Source organism: Scyliorhinus canicula, chromosome 4 (assembly GCF_902713615.1).
Source record: "Scyliorhinus canicula chromosome 4, sScyCan1.1, whole genome shotgun sequence".
In the NCBI taxonomy this organism is placed as follows: domain Eukaryota; kingdom Metazoa; phylum Chordata; class Chondrichthyes; order Carcharhiniformes; family Scyliorhinidae; genus Scyliorhinus; species Scyliorhinus canicula.
The window spans coordinates 171,911,492-171,925,328 of record NC_052149.1 but is presented as its reverse complement, the minus strand read 5'-3'; the positions used below and the strand labels follow the sequence as shown (position 1 = coordinate 171,925,328).

General features: G+C 45.8%; 2 protein-coding genes across 4 annotated transcripts in view; one reads left to right on the top strand and one right to left on the bottom strand.

The window, feature by feature from the left end:
- LOC119965166 (EF-hand calcium-binding domain-containing protein 9-like) overlaps positions 1 to 13,837 on the top strand; it is a 583,421-nt gene that overhangs the window by 98,076 nt on the left and 471,508 nt on the right. The gene's annotated exons all lie outside the window — the stretch shown is intronic.
- The window catches only part of sh3pxd2b (SH3 and PX domains 2B), a 338,186-nt gene that overhangs the window by 142,713 nt on the left and 181,636 nt on the right, over positions 1 to 13,837 (bottom strand). The gene's annotated exons all lie outside the window — the stretch shown is intronic.

Below are 13,837 nucleotides of genomic sequence, written 5' to 3'. Positions count from 1 at the left end.
CTGTTTGTCGTGGGTAGCGGGACTGAGTGTTTGTGAAAGGGGTAGCAATCAAGCATACTGTTTTGTACTGGATGGGGTTGAGCTTCGAGTGTTGTTGGAGCTGCACTCATCCAGGCAAGTGGACAGAATTCCATTATACTCTTGACTTGTGCCTTGGTGGAAGATGGACAGGCTTTAAAGAGTTAGGATACGAGTTACTCGCCACAAGATTCCTACCTATTCAACTGTTCTTGCAGCCACAGTATTTATACGGTTAGCAACGTCATAGATTATCATAGAATTTACAGTGCAGAAGGAGGCCATTTGGCCCATCGAGTCTGCACCGGCTCTTGGAAAGAGCACCCTACCCAAGGTCAGCACCTCCACCCTATCCCCATAACCCAGTAACCCCACCCAACACTAAGGGAAATTTTGGACACTAAGGGCAATTTATCATGGCCAATCCACCTAACCTGCACACCTTTGGACTGTGGGAGGAAACCGGAGCACCTGGAGGAAACTCACGCACACACGGGGAGGATGTGCAGACTCCGCACAGACAGTGACCCAAGCTGGAATCGAACCTGGGACCCTGGAGCTGTGAAGCAATTGTGCTGTCCACAATGCTACCGTGCTGCCCCGAATGTCCATGATGTGTGGGGGATTCATGGAATGTAATGCCATCGAATAGCAAGGGGACGAGAGATCTTCTTTTGTTGGAGATAGTCATTCCCTGGCACTTGTGTGGCGTTAGGAATTGGGGAAAATTAAGGATTAAAAAATTTGTGATAAAATAAAATAAAACAGGGAGATATCGAGATGCTAATTAGCATATCAGTGAGAAAAGCAAGTGTTTACCTAGGTGACTAGGGGAAAAGAATGGAGAATGGAAGAATGGAAAAGCTAACGTCAAAGTAGAGAGATCAGGAAATTGACAAGTATATGTAAAAAACTGACATCACAGGGTGGATAACATCAAAGGGAAAAATGGTATATCTGCAGCACAATGACTGTAGCACAAAAAAGGGAGACAGAAACAAACACAGTCACAGCTACCATCAGCCACACCCAGCGGCAGAAACAGTCTCCCAAAAACAAGTTATTGCTAAGCAGGCCGCCAATTAGGATCAAAATCAAACCCGAGGAGATTTCACCTTGTCTGAAACTGAAGTTGATTTTCCCCAAACGTGGCCTTATAACCTGTGGGTGGTAATTATTTTCTGGATAGCTCGTAAAGTTATACAATATTGAATGTTGTTTGGGAAAAAAGGGGCGTCTCAGAGTTCAGGGAATGTAGGTAATTGGAACCAAGGGTAATTTCCTGCAATACTGTGTATATAGCCATCAGTGGACATGTGTTGTAATGTATTATCATCCTTCTTGTTGTCTGTTTTTTCTTTTAAGTTTCTTTATTAATTGTTCACACAAAGACTGGTCTGTTCCTCTCTGATTCACATATTTTCTCACAGTTTACCATCACGATGAACCGTTGTTCCTACCTAATCTTCTGAGATTTGGGATACTTCCGCTTTTAACACCTCTAATCCAACTCAAAAACGAAGGGTTGCATGGCATGATATGGCATGATATGGTCAGATGCTAGTTAAAAGGTAAGCCTTTATTTCTTTAATTGTGGAATACAATTCAATAATATTGCTATTTTTAACTATGTTAAATCATTCATTCATCTTCAATTTTAAATAATTTTAATATTTAATTTCCTTGCCTCATACCTACAAATTAGTTTACCAATAAGCGGAAAAATCCGCATCGATGAATAAACAAAATTAAGGATATAAAAATGAATATTTCAGAGACAACAGTACATAAATTCTTTGCGACTATTAGAGTTCATTTTGGTGGATTTAGGTTGCATTCACTGCTAACCACTTCAATAAGGACTGCAGACTACTGTATTGTAGCAGTAGATATTTTATTTTAAAGTATTACTGTCAAAAATTGAGGTGCTCTCAACTTAAATGACTATTTTTAAGTTCAGTCATGCAAGACGAGTAACCTATACTTGATTAATTCACACTATTTACTTTCCAGGGATCTCAGACAACAGAAACAATTTGAACTCTTTCAGCAAAAAGCAAATAATATATTATTATTATTAAGTGAGTGGACATTTACAATTGTCCACGTTACTTACCCACTCTGGACACACTGTTCGTTATCTATTCTATACATTTCTATCTATTCTACTGAGTTTAGCCACAAGGCTAAATCGCTGGCTTACCAAGCAGGCCAGCAGCACGGTTCGATTCCTGTACCAGCCTCCCCGGACAGGCGCCGGAATGTGGCGACTAGGGGCTTTTCACAGTAACTTCATTGAAGCCTACTCGTGACAATAAGCGATTTTCATTTCATTTTCATTTTCAGTTGACAAGAAGAATACTCCCCCCCCCCCCCCCCCCCCCCACCCCCCACAGCCAACAGGGTATTTTTAAATAAAAACAAATGCAGATCAGACCATCAAGTTAAAATTGCAAGGGCAGCATGGTGGCAGAGTGGTTAGCATTGCTGCCTACAGCGCCGAGGACTCGGGTTCGAATCCCGGCCCTGGGTCACGGTCCATGTGGAGTTTGCACGTTCTCTCCGTGTCTGCATGGGTTTCACTCCCACAACCCAAAGATGTGCTTGATAGGTGGCTTGGCCATGCTAAATTGCCCCTTAATTGGAAAAAATAATTGGGTACACTAAAAAAAATTTTAAAGTTAAAATTGCAATTAGATCCCATCGTCAGGACTGACATTCATATGTTAGGCAGTTGAGGCCAAAAATAGAGATATGAAGGAAGAATTCATCTGGTCACATAACCATCAGGATATATAATGCTAAATCAAATTTCAGCTCTTGTTGCAATCTTTAGTAAAGACAATGTGCGACTCAGTCGGGCCACATTCCGGAGTTCAACTCCCAATGAGACCCTCTCCATGATTGTGGAAATGGTGGAAGAAGCTAAAATCCGTACACTCCACCCACCATTTTTGCAGTGGTAGAAGTGGGCACAGATCGGGATTTGTGCATGCGCATTACAATAGAGACAGCTGCCCATAGAAATCACCAGTCATGTCTAATTTTAGTGACTCAGGTGTGTGTTGCATGACGTGTGCAGGTTAGACCAGATAAGAGCAGATCTAAACTTTGCAGAGTCCTTCAGAGAGGTGGCATGCAGTGTATGATGGACCATTGAGGGTGGCCAGAATGGCATAATGAAGGTATGGGGTCATGGGATGAACAGCGGGACATGGATTGGCAAGGAGGGCATGAGGTGCATGATGTGGGATGGTAATGGGAACTGGGTGGGGTCATGGAGCATGGGGAATGTTTGGAGGTTGAGGGGTGTGAGAGGTTAGGGCTGTTTTATGGAACACAGAGGATGACCTTCCACCCAGCCTGCCACCAGTAGAACCTCTGCACTCATTCCAAGGTCACACAGCCAAAGAACCCCGCCACTATGCAACAAAAAAATCCAGCTTCTGGGGCACTTTCTACCAGGTCAGGTTTGTGGAACTAGGGAAATGTCTCGACTCTGTGCTCCTGACCCAGGATCGAAAATCCAGGCTTTAGTCTCCAAGTTTCAAGGGATTATGTGTGGAATTTCTAACTTTATAAAATCTCTCACTCTAAATTGTCTATATAATTCCAAGTGGAATGGTGTTAGACGCTTAAAAGACTGTTACTTAGCATTTCTGCATGGATACAAGGTCCCTGTGATTCATGTTGACATGGAGGTGGGCTTTGTGAGAGGGGAGCCATAGAAAGTCTCAGAAATATTAGCTTGCAGTGTTTCCTTCATATATCCTTGAACCTCACAGTCGGGTCGGTCCGCACAAATCTGAGAGAGAGCGCGCAATATGTTGAAGGGAGCCTGTTTCTTGATTCACAATACGGAATGCAGATGGAAGCCCATGCTCTGATTGAAAAGACCAAGGGCACGATTTAACACTGTGTTGCACCCAGTATGGATCTGGGCACGCCGGTTAAATAGCGGGATTCAAACCGTGTTGATTCAATTTGCCATCTAACTGGCCCACTCCCGATGGAGAGTTCCAGATCTCTCCCAAATGTGGTGAGCATATCATTAACCATTTTGCAATAATTTCAAATTATTAGCAAGATTGATGTTGAATGTAACGGCCTCCCGGGAATTAAACGGCTCCCAAGTGAGAAATTGCACGTGTTGTTTAGTACTCTGACACAACGGTTGCTATGGGGAACTTAGGAGACGAGTAGCCATTTCCATTTTTGGGCATGCAGCTCAAGGGCACTCGAGCTGCCGCCCTAATGCTTTGGGGGGTGGGGGAGCGAAGTAGGGGATTTATTGTGTGAGGCTTTCAGATCATCTTGAAATATTGTGGATACCCATGACAGGGGCAACTACAACTGCTGTCTGTCCAACCAAATACTTCCAAGACAGAGCCCTGTTATTCATTATATGCTGAAGGTCACTTTAAGTCCTTTGACTGTGAGCAGCCTCTAGCTTCACAGCTGCAGGCTATTGCGAATGAGGAATTGGACTTATTAATTGTGAGAGCCCTTCACTGCTGCAGGTTGTGTTTGCTGCTTGCTCCTGCCGGTGGCAGCAGATGCCTGGAGGCTGTTTTGCTGCTTCCTTCCTTTTCCATAGCTGGCAAAGAAGGACAATTTTGTTCTGAGATACCTGGGTGCTAGAACACCAAGCTCAGGGGAGGTACGAGTCCAGAAGGCAATCTGGTTGAAGCAAGATGACGCTGCGGGACCTAGAACGTGACATTTGTGGGCTACCTGATCACACCATTCATGAAATACTTTTGCAGATTGCTGATGCTTTTGTTGCTGGTGAGTGCTGCAGGTAACCGGCACGTCACCGCGGGTTAAACACATTGGAAGTCTGGGATATTCAACTGCACTTTTGAGTGCCAGTGGAATATGTGCCAGTGGAATATGTGAATGCCAGAATTTGGTTCCGGTGAGATTGGGTCGTTGGGAGGACCTGCACAGCTGCGGTGCCTGGACAAAGAATGGCACTGATACGTGGAACAAGTAACACATTGATGGACAGATCATTTCTACAGCAAAGTTCTGGACATAACATATTCTCAGGATTATCCTCTATTTCTTTTGAGGAACCTGGATGGGATGATACCATGTGTTTATTGTTTTTGTGAAAATTAGTTGAAAAGGCTTTGCAGTGGTACCAATATGGAACGGTTAGTTTAATGGTTAGTGTAATATGTGGAATGTTATGCAGTTGATTGTGCAATCTTCGTTACTATGACCACTTAATAAACAAAATATTCTCAAGTGGATTCTCGTGAGTACACGTGCCATGTCTCAGACTAAGATTATTGTAACGCATTTTAATCAAACTTTGAAGCCTGAACACTTTGCCTGACCTCTAGAAGTGTCAGAACCATAGAGACAGCAGCCAACAATCAAACTAAGAGCTGAACTTCAGCACTCGGTATATCCTCGCGAGAAAAGGGCAAGTGTGTGGATCAGGGGAGGGCACGTGAGCACTGTCTCCCTAATGCTCCTGGAAGGGGTCAAGGGGCTCTTGCTGTAGTCGGGTGGAGTATGCAGAGCAAGGTTTTCCAGCACAACTGGCTTGCTTGTTGGCACTCAGGGAAGGTAGGACACAAAAGGGTGTGGGAGGTTTGGGGAATTTGAGGGTCCCAGGGTGGAAACATTAACTGATTTATCGTCTTCTCCAATTCCTTATAGAAACCAAAATGGACAGTGGTGTCAGTCCCCAGATGATGCCCTTGCAATGCTGCTCGTTGCCCAGGCGGATGGATCCCGGAGAAGGCAGCAGCGTCGATGGTTGAGAAGTGTCGACGCAGACTGCACACCCTCAAGATCCGGTTGCCCATCAGGCCGAGGAGGAACCCAGAGAGAGACGGCAGCGATGGCCCAAGGTGTACAGGCGTCGTTGGTCTTTCGAGGAGATGACGGAAAGCATGTGCAACAGGAGACACTGAACAAAGAGACAAGGCGGCAACCGTGCCACGTCCTCGCAGATATGAAACCCATGGATACGGAGGACACCCGCTCCTGGTGGCCACGAAGGTCACCGCAGCCCTGAATCTTTATGCCACTGGTTCATTCCAGGACGTGAGCGGGTCTTGTGCAGCATATCACAAGCTACAGCCCACGACAGCATCCACGAGGTCACGGATGCCCTGTATGCCCTGGCAGCAGACTATCAAATTTGAGTTGGACCAAGCCCACCAAGATGCCCAGGCTACAGGACGCTTCACCATCGCTGGGATGCCCCATATCTAGGGGTAATTGATGGCATGCATACCACCTTGCGCATAACAGGAAGGGGTTCCACTCTTTGAATGCTCAGCGTGTGTCCCTCCCACCACCTATCCACCCCACCCTGCCACAGTCTGTGACATCAGAATGATGGGCCTGTGTCCGCACCATCAGTGGGTTAATATACAAGACAGGAGTGTTATTTCACTCGCTGTGAGGTAAGCTCTGGTGCTCCTCAGTTAATGCCAAAGTCTGTCTCTGGTCTTTCTGCTGACAGCGCGTTCACACCTATCACGTGAATGGGGTCTGCATCTTGGAACACTGTGCCCCGGAGACTGGGAGGGGGACGGTCAGCAGGGAGTGGGGGTGCAGGCCCGCTGTGAAGTTTAACGTGACAGAGGCTGCTGTATTAATTATGAACATTTGACATTCCATTCCCCCTAGCTACAGATTGGGCATGTGATCCTCAATCTTCTTGGTCTTTTGTGGTCTACTGCTATGTCTAGATGTGTGTCCAGCATGCACAAAGGTGGAGGCAGCCAACTGTTTTCCACACTCTGTGGCCTTTAATGCCCTTGGCTGACGTGCCTGCGAGGGCCTGGCGCCAGAGAGCCACGGTTGACTTACTGCTGTCACTGGCTTCGCCGTGCCATCCTGTTCTGCCTGCTGCCCTTGAAATGCATTAGGCCTGGGTTGGCTTCCAGCGCTTCCTCCTTCCTGACGGTGCCCATAAGGCCCAGGGGCCTCCATGGGATGGAGGGGCATCTGGAGTGAGCCAGTGCTGGCAGCTCCCCATTGTCTGCATCATGGTGTCAACGCCCTCAGTGATGATCCTCAGTGACTGGGACATGCTCTGCAGTGCTTCTGCAATGTCCACCTGCCTCTGGATGGGCCGGCCCTATCAGATGGAGATCCTGCGAGGCAATGGACATGTGGTCAGTGAGAAACATCTCACCTGAGATAGGTCATCTGGGTGAAAAGGCAGTGGGTCCTCACCTCTGCGGCGCAGGCTAACCTCGCTGTCAGTGACTGCTCTCCCCCCGGACAACCCTGCGATTTCCAGAGCCCATTCCTCATAGGGAGTGAAGTCTCGGATCTCTGGTATTCTGCCTGCCGTTTTGAGGCTTTAACGCTTAATATGAGCTATGTTCTCCTGCGGGGATAAAGTGAGGACTTTTTGAGAAGCGCGCTTGATAGGTCAGGCGGGTCTATAGCAGGTGGCATGAATGGGCACCGCAAATGGACACGAAGGGGCTGTGCTGTAGGTGCAGAGGAACAAGCATGAAGATCGGATGTGGGGAGGTAGCTGGTCTTCTTCTGACATTGGACGCTAGTCCTCTTCATTATATGTGCACATCATCTAAAATCTGTTCTGGTCCACCCATGTTGACGCGGCAACCAAGAAAGCACAACAGCGCCTACACTACCTCAGGAAATTAAGGAAATTCGGCATGTCCACATTGACTCTTATCAATTTTTACAGATGCACCGTAGAAATCATCCTATCTGGCTGCATCACAGCTTGTTATGTCAACTGCTCGACCCAAGGCCATAACAAACTACAGAGAGTCGTGAACACAGCTCAGCCCATCACACAAACCCATCTGCCATCCATTGACTGTCCACACTTCCCGCTGCCTTGGGAAAACGGCAGCATAATCAAAGACCCTGCCCGCCTGGGTTATTCTCTCTTCCAACCTCTTACATCGGGCAGAAGATTCCGAAGTCTGACACGCACCAACAGATTCAAAAACAGCTTCTTACCCGCTATTAGCCAAACTCCTGAATGACCCACTTATGGACTGGACTGATCTCTCGCTCCTCACATCTTCACAACTGAGCAGTACTACACTCCATATGCTTCACCGATATCTGTGTCTATGTATTTACATTGTGTATCTATCATACGTCTTATGTTTTTTTCATGTACAGAATGATCTGTATGGACTGTTCACTGTACCTCGGTACACGTGACAATAAGCCCAAATCAGGCGGCCCACACGACCAGCCGCGGGGGAACAGGATACCCCGTCTCTTATTGGCGGCATCAGGAGGCCTGGCCAGGTGGCCTCGCCAAAGGGAGGAGTAGGTCTGCGCACTGCCATGCTTTTGTGTTGACTGGAGTGAGTGGTGAGGGAGCACTTAAAAGCAGCTCCCCGTTGTTAACGGCGAGCCCGGAGGCAAGAGTCTGTGAGACGGCGAGACAGTCAGTAATGGCGACAAGCTCGCGAGGGCTCATTTCCGGTACTAAGTACTGTTGAATAAGGGCGGCAATCTCGCCACCGCAGCCGTCAGGAAACACCCTGCCAATCGCACCCGAATTGTCCCTGTTAAATTGCACCCCAGGTTTGTGTGGATTTAAAACAAGACAGCAAGATTTGCCTACTTTGGCTAAAGAAGGTAATCTCTAGGGTAACAGTTACCATGAATATTAATTTGGGGAATAGATATTCTGACTAGAAAAGGAAAACAAAACAAGCATCTGGGAGCCAGGTATAGCATTAGGTTAGTTCTTAGAGAATAAAGTTTCTACTTAAGAGACAGAGTAAAGTATAACTGTGGCAGGGTTTTCCTGTCATCTTAAAAGTTAAATGGGGGAAACATATCTGTATTCTAGAATTCAATTTGCCTTTGAGTGTTTCATTAAGATATTTTGAGTTTGTTACAGTACTACAAGTCTTACAATTTGAAAACTTACCTTTGGATCCTTCAGTCCGTTTCTGGTAATTTGACTAGCTTAGTAGACGTTATTGGGCTCTACGGGGATCATAAGAACATACTCAGTCTGACTACTGTTAAATACTGGCACATAGTAGGGGAAATCAGACACACTAAGTAGTGCAGATCAAAGAAACTAGCCTGAAGTGTATGCCCATCTAAACACATCAAAATGACCACAGATTGCTTGCTGAATTAGTATAAATGATGGTTTTTACTGCAGTACAATTTCCATGCCGCCCAACAAAAAAGGCAGATTGCGTCTTTACGAATGTCAAAGAGCAGGAAAAGTCCCCAATGAACCTCAACTTCATTAAATGAACTGTAGCTAATTCATTATTCACATTTTATTCAATTTCTGTTGTGTCAGGCAGAGCTCACTCATCTGTTAAAGAAATCAGTAAAATCTTGGCTACAAAGGCCAATCGCTAGGCCAATTGCTAGTTTAACAGTTTCCCAAACTCTTCCACCTGCAAAGTTCCCTTCCAGCCCGGTCTCTTTCAGCTTGTGATTGCTCGGGTTAAGAGATCCCCAACATAAAGCACTATTTACAATTTCAGGGCTGCAAGGAGATCCATCAGATTTCTGAACTTTTCCCCACATTCTTGAATGTAATGCCATTATGGCAGGAAAGGTTAGCGGTATGTCACATTGCAGTGCCAAGATCGTCACTCTGACTTCCTCAGCCTTTGCCTCCAAAGCACTCCTCAGAACATCATAACTTGTTGCTCCATCCATTCCCCTGTCTCCAGGCATCTCCACAAATCTGTGAAATCCTCCAGACACCACCAGCAGATTCCTGGAAGGAGCCATGGGCAAAGAAATTCAGGTCAATGGTGACTTTGACCACCACTGGCAATGTGTGCCCCCTTGGTCCAGCAATCTGCTCAGAAACTCTCGCCTCCTCAGACACTGTTGCTCAGTCATGTCCAGACAGCCTATCCTCTGCCTGTAATCAGTGTTGGGAATGCCACCTCCTTCAGCTTGGAGCTCTGCATCATCCATCCCCTCTGACCCAAGAGGCAGCAGGAGGCTGAGGAAAGGGTAGCTGCTTCTCCTTCTGCTGTTGTACCTGTTAATGAACCCCTGTTAATGTTGGTGGTGTTGCTCATCTTGTGCCTCAAATAGAGGTCCAATGTAGAGCTGCATAAGCTGTTCCCATGCTGCTAAGAAGGTCGGGAGCAGGGAAATACAGATCAAAGTCAATTAACCCAAAGGTAAAAGAAGTGACCTTCAAAGCTTTGGCAATTAGCTCCAAAAGTAGTGATAGGGCACTCTCAGAACAAGTCCTAGAGCAAAGGCCCTTCATTTAGACAAAGAGCCAGTTATCCTGGGCGGGATTCTCCGACCACCCGAGATTCGACGAGGGTGGTGGGAATCGCGCCGCGCCGTTCGGCAGGCCCCCCACGGCGATTTTCCGGCCCACAATGGGCCGAAACCCGCCGCTGACAGGCCTCTCCTGCCGGCGTGGTTTAAACCACCTACCTGACCGGCGGGATTAGCGGCGCAGGCGGGCTCCGGAGTCCTGGGGGGGGCGCGGGGCGATCTGACCCCAAGGCGTGCCCCCACGGTGGCCTGGCCCGCGATCGAGGCCCACCAATCGGCGGGCCGGCCTGTGTCGTGGGGGCACTCTTTTTCTTCCGCTTTCGCCATAGTTTTCACCATGGCGGAGGCGGAAGAGACCCTCTCCCCTGCGCATGCACCGGTATGACGTCAGCAGTCGCTGACACTCCAGCGCGTGCACGGACTTACACCGGCCGGCGAAGTCCTTTCGGCCCCGGCTGGCGTGGTGCCAACGGCCGTTCACGCCAGCCGGCAGATTGGGTACCACTCTGGCACGGGCCTAGCCCCTCAATGTGAGGGCTTGGCCCCTAAAGGTGCAGAGAATTCTGCACCTTTGGGGCGGCCCGACCCCGGAGTGGTTCACGCCACTCCGGGACACCCCGCCCCACCGGGTAGGGGAGAATCCCGGCCCTTGTTCCAGTATTTAAAGACTTCCTAGCACATCCATTTCCCAGCTGCATCAACCGTGGCAGTACTCTGGTCTTCCGGGCCCTGGCCGGTTTCGTAGAGTCTGGAAACCCAAGCTCTGGCAGGTAAACCCTCCGCCATTTGCCTTTTTCTACATTGAAATCGCTGACCCGCCTCGTGTACCTGGGTTTCCTGTGCATTGGCTAAATGCACAATGCAGCAGCTTCACATTGGATTGCCAATAGACTAGTACTTTTTCATTCTCTAACCCCTGCACAAACCTTCACCACTGTCACCATCCCCTGCAGGTTAAAATCTCTCTCCGCCACCCTCTGCCATCACTTTCATCAACTGTTTATAAAGCAATGCCTCATAATAAGAATTAGATGTGTAAGGATCATTAGCAAGATCTTGTATATACAGAAAGACAATGTTAATTTATATTGCTTTCTAGACAAGCTCTCGAAGTATAAATATATGTGTCCTGTCACCTTTGTGACCTCAACCATTAGGAAACTGCTGAGATGTGACAGACAGAGGAAGCGCATAATGGTAAAAGGTTTTTACTAATGTATTTGAACCAAAAGCATGACAGAGCATTACACTAATTGTCTGGTCAGAGGGCAGAGGAAAGGCGTATTGAATACAAATCCAGTCCATTCTAAAGGACATTCTCAAAGTCAATATGTTCTGTCAACTTTTCCTGCAGACCTGGAATTCTGCAGTTCCAGTTCAAGCAGTTGTTCTCGACTCTAGTTTGTTTACTTTCTCAATTACTGAAAGCTTCATATCAAAATTCTATGTAGTGAACATGCACATTGTATATTATTAATGCTCGTCAAATCAACCAGAAGAGGAACAAAACAGTCCAACTTTAATGGCACAGAAATATTAAACATTAATTGTAAAATAATTAAGTGCTGTGGTGTAAGAACGTGGGTGCTATTTTAGAAAACAATGGTGAATGGAATGAGAGTTTTATTTTTTAACTTCTAGCCACCTTTGTGAATTAGAAACCATTGTACATTAGAAGAATAAAAACATTGATCGTCAGTTCCTCAACCCTTTGAGAAATTGGATTTTGCCAAATTTTAGGAACACAAATGAACAGCTGAATTGGTACATGTTAAGCAGCTGAATAATAGGAATGGTAATAAAATCATGAGAATCAAATTCTTCGTTGATATCAACGTAACAATATTTTGCCTTTATAACATCCAATTTCCATATATGACACTACAAGAACAAAAGGTCAAAGATGAGAATCGTTCAAGTACCCTATTTCTGCCAAATAATCCTCACAAGATAATGCTCCAGTACATTTCTAAACTTTACAGTTTTATCTAGTTTATTTCCTCAATGTTGACCATGTTTTCACTTATGAAAATGTTGACCTAAAGAAGGATACTCAATATGTTAAGACTTGGAGAAAACTAAAATTTAAAAAATGAAATTGGGAATAAAATAAAAAGGGGAATTGATGAGGGCAACTGTCTGAAGGGGTTTTGTTATGCGAATTAGCACACCAGTGAGAAAAGCAAGCGGTTACCTGCGTGACATGGGGTATAGAAGAGGTAACTTTAAAGTGGAGAGATAAGAGAATTGGCACTTATATGCTCAAAAGCCACAGGGTGGGCAACATCAAAGGGAAGAATGATATATCCATAACACAATTACTGGAGAAAGGGGCACAGTAGAGACAGTGGTTACCACTTGCATCATAGTGCCAGGGACCCGGGTTCGATTCGCAGTTTGGGTCACCGTCTATGCGGAGTCTGCACGTTCTCCCCATGTCTGCATGGGTTTTCTGCGGGTTCTCTGGTTTCCTCCCACAAGTCCCGAAGATGTGCTGTTAGGTGATTTGGACATTCTGAATTCTCCCTCAGTGGACCCGAACATACGCCGTAGTGTGGTGACTAGGGAATTTTCACAGCAACTTCATTGTAATGTAATGTAAGCCTACTTGTGACACTAATAAAGATTATTATTATACCATCAGAGCCACACCCAGCTGCAGAAAACAGTCTCCCCTGAAAACAAGTTATTGCTAAAAGAGCAGCTGGTTGAAATCAAAAACTCGAACAGAGAAGATTACGCCTTCGCTGAAACTGAAGACAGTTTTGCCAAATGTGGATAAATAACTTGTATGTGGTAATTATCTGCTGGATTTAGCTCAAGAGAGTTACATAATATTGGTTGTTTGGGAACAAGGGGTGCCTCAGAGTTCAGGAAACTTAGGTAGTTGGGAGCAAAGGGATAAATTCGACTGTGTGTACAGCCATCAGTGTAGTTAAGTGTACTGGTATAGTGTATTATAGTTTTTCTTGTGTGTTTTTCTTTTAAGTTAATAAATATTCTTTATTACTTGATCTCAAAATAACTGGACATTTCCTCCCTGCTTTGCACATCTTTTTTCACATTATACAAAATTAAAAATATACACCACTAAGATTCAGTGTTCCAATGATCTTTCTGAATTTTGGGATACCCTCGCATTTAACATAAGCGGAGTTGGTAACAATGAGTGAAATTTGTTCTGAGTGCACTTAGATTGCTCTAATGTACTTTGCTGGAAAAAAGCATTTGAATGGCTTCTCCATTGAAATATAAGGATGTCTCTATGAAATGCATCCAACATCCAGTGGTGATCTCAGTCTATTCAGAATGTTTAGTAGATTGAGAATATCAATTTCAGAATTTACTCTTGAGGTGATAAAATGGCTGCAGGTTGGTCACAAAACAACCCAAACATTAACAACAACACTTGTTTTAAATATTCAGGAAGCACTTTTCACAAAACTATGTAGAGGCATAGAAAATAGGAGAAAAAGGCCATCCTGCCCTTTGAGCCTGCTCTGTCATTCATTATGATCATGGCTGACCATCCAACTCAATAGCCTGATCCTGCCTTCCCCCATAT